The following is a 3,540-nucleotide window of genomic DNA, read 5'->3' as shown; positions in this document are numbered from 1 at the left end:
ATGCGGGGTCAAACCTGTTAACCTCTCCATTGAAGAACACATCATCATGGTGGGCAATGTGCAGTTCACTACACCTTTGGGCATACAAACAGACAGGCAGATCCCACAGGCAGAACGTAGCTTTCAGCACTGAGCAAACATTTGATCCGACAGCGGATCAACACACTAACCCCCCCCCCCCCCCCCCCCCCCCCCCCCCCCCCCCCCCACCATTAGCCCGGTATGTTTCACTCCATTACTTGTTTTGTATGCTGTGCAGATTGTGTAAATGCAATAGAGCTGATGGCAAGTTAGAGGACAGATTTATCTTCTGAAAGATGACATATATACAGCCACAACAACACTGCTTCAAAAGAAAAATTAATGGTGGTGACTTCCATGTAGAAATTGAGAAATAAGCTGTGTATTTAGGGTGTGATGGGATTTATAGAACCAGAAAGTGAAGCCTTTTAGCCCCTGTCTTGGGACTTTGCTACCACTTGTTTGTTGTTGAAGAGCATCCTGTGGTGTTAACCCATGACCTAGCTGACCTCTGACCTGTGGGACGACAGCTCCATCCACGCGTCTGGGAGAAGTGCTGTCACAGCGGAAACATCTAGAGCATGGGCAGGGGGTACGAGGTGGGAGGGACAATTAGGGGTTGGCGTGACTAACGAGAGATCAAAACCGCAGCGCATGTAAGAGTGTCAGGCTACCGGATACATTTTCTGTGTGCAGGAAAAGTGTGAATGGATGCCACAGGCTGGAGAGGAGAGTCGGGGATTAAGAGCTCATCTTTGTTTAAGGGGATGTGTGCGGTTTAAATGACTGATTAAGTTTTGCAGTTATCAATAACATGTGAGCTTTTGTGGATGTGCACATCCACAAAAAGTAACAAGATCAAGTGCTGGATAGAAAAATAAAACTTTCAATTTTGTGATATGTCGACTACGGTATGAATATTAAAGGGATCCCTCATTTTTACTGTAGAATTTGTAGAAGTTGCGGTGTAGTGGAGCCAATAAAAATAACTTTAATGATTTATTTGATTATTCAAATCTCAATAACCTTGTTTAATAAAACTAACATCCTAAGCTTTTTAAAGGGGGCAAATTAATTGAGGAAGGGGTAAACAGTATGCCTATATAAAATCATGAACCAAATATTTTAAATTAGTATTTAAAGGGATGGTTTGGAGTGATTTAATGCATGTTGTAGCCATAAATAACTTTGCTGGATGGAATATTTTAGGCCTGCAACAAGTGAATATTTTCACGATGAATGTGATTGTTATTATTTTAAATTGAATTGATTAATTCATTGTTTGGCAGTTGTTTTTGATAAATTAATTTTAATTAAATATAATCAATGATGAAATTCTGTAAATTGTGCAATCTCAACCAAATATCTGAGCAAAGAGGAAATTAAGCACAATACATGTAAATCTTGTCATGTGATGCCGTGGTGCAGTCGTAAAAACTTGGTGCGTTGGATGGAAAATTTAATTTAATTTAAACGTGCAGTAGGCTTCATTTAATTCAATTTCAATACATGAGGTGATTTTTTTGCCTTTAATACTGCTGGAGTGATGCCTTTTTTTTACTGGATTTTTTTTTGGGTGAAACATTGCAGGTTAAATGTTTGTTCTGAGCAAGAGCGTATAGATTATATAAGGAAAGAATGTTGAGGCCAAAGCCAGCGCTGCTTATATGGAAACTTCAGGGGGAACCTCTGTGTTTAAGTTTCCTGTTTTTACCTCGCTGTTTACAGTATTTGATCTGGAACTCTGCATTCATCAGATTCTGAAGGCTCAATGAATTTATCACTGGTTTTGCTGATGACAAGTTTCCCATCCACCTTACTGATGGGATCTTGTGTTTTCACCACCTGAATAACTGCGAAGGGAGGAGGGAGGTTTTTATTCCCGTCTGTGAGACCTTGGGGCTGTTGGAGGAGAACCCCGAGGTGGGTGACCACAAACATCCGTGTGCCAGCACAGTGCCACACATGTATCACACAGGGTCACGTTATCTTCAAAGCCTGTCGCCTCCAACATGTGATATAATGGCAGACATCTTGCATTCCTGAGACCATTCCACAAAGTACAATAACTTCCTTGAATTCTTCGACCCTCGACGGCGGAGCCAGGGCACATCCTGTTGTCCTCGCAGCACTTCCTGCTCATGCGGCCTAATCAGTCTTCCCCGTTGCCATGGCCACTGGAAAACACACTACTCATGCCTAATCGGCACACTAGCAAGTAATGCATGGATGATTGTGGAGCAAAGAGAGAGTCCTTACAGGACGTGTTGGATCGTGTTGGAATCAGTCTGCAAATGGCTTGTAATCTGCGTAATTTAAAGTACAGTGCATATTTGTATGATAATTTCAGTTTTGGTGAACGTGAATCAGGGAACTGATGGCGGTTCTGTTGGTTCACTGTACAAGCTCTACTGTTGTTAAATCACTGACTGACGGCGTTTAGTATTAGATTGTTCTTTCTCGTCATTCAAGCTATATGATGTGACATTTTTAAACCTAGGCTGTACGTTTTTATGGCTGCAACAATACACCAAATGGAAATATTTTAAATGTTTTCTATGCATCATTTGATATATACTGTTTCCCCAAACTTGAGCCTGAGATGTCCATGACATATTGAGGAAACTCTGTGTCATGGATCAATGGGGTTTAAGAAGCTAAACGGTTTTGCCATAATGGTGTGTGTCTTGTTACACTCAACTTGAACACAACTTTATTCTCTCTGTTGTTGTTTGTTGATTAATAAATTCAGAGAGCACATTTTAAAGTGAGGTGCACACCAGTGGACGCGTAAGCAATAAATGTACACTTATACTTAAATAAGTATCATAATTTTTGTGACTTGCCAAATATGGTAACTAACATTTCCTCTTTATGTTAATAGATTTTTTTTAAATCTGGTTAGCATTGTAGGAGACCGGGTTGTTTAGATGCAGAGAAATAGAAAGTGGCATATACGCATGTCTTGTTTCATGCTATAAGGCTTCTGTTTAGTATTTGGGAGAGTTGTACAATTTTCAATAGTCCAGTACAAATATGTACCTGTGAATGCTGTATACAGAATCTCTGTGTATCTGTGAACTCTCTACAACTGTGTATAGTGTTTGGTTTTTATAAAAAACAAGGGAAATGTGCATCATCCAAGAACATCTTTGGCCTGGTTTGTTTCATGAACACATTCTTGCTGCCAGCCTGGCGTTCATTTTTCAGCTTCTAGCACAGAAGTTCTGGCCAAACTTTCATCCGGCTTTGTCAGAGACAGAGAAAGAAGGAAAGCAAGCAAGCCGACTCTCCTGGGTATAGACTGACCCTGGAGGGATGCATTCAATTCTGCTTCCTGCACTTCTTCGTCTTAGCAAGGGTTCAAAAGCAAGAGGAAATCAGACTGGCAAGTACCCTCCAGTAAAAAGGGACATTTAGCAGTTCAAAAGATTTGTCAGAGGTTATACACTCACCGGCCACTTTATTAGGTACCCCATGCTAGTAACGGGTTGGACCCCCTTTTGCCTTCAGAACTGC

At 40.9% G+C, this 3,540-nt stretch overlaps 1 long non-coding RNA gene across 1 annotated transcript in view; it reads left to right on the top strand.

Moving 5' to 3' along the window:
• The window catches only part of LOC117957070, a 16,035-nt gene that overhangs the window by 1,286 nt on the left and 11,209 nt on the right, over window positions 1–3,540 (top strand). Inside the window, exon 2 of the long non-coding RNA XR_004659435.1 lies at window positions 3,378–3,382. This is a non-coding gene — a long non-coding RNA (uncharacterized LOC117957070). The remainder of the gene's footprint in view (window positions 1–3,377; window positions 3,383–3,540) is intronic.

Source organism: Etheostoma cragini, chromosome 14 (assembly GCF_013103735.1).
Source record: "Etheostoma cragini isolate CJK2018 chromosome 14, CSU_Ecrag_1.0, whole genome shotgun sequence".
NCBI lineage: Eukaryota > Metazoa > Chordata > Actinopteri > Perciformes > Percidae > Etheostoma > Etheostoma cragini.
Note: the sequence above shows the minus strand (reverse complement) of the source record. Positions and strands in the feature narration are given on the sequence as shown.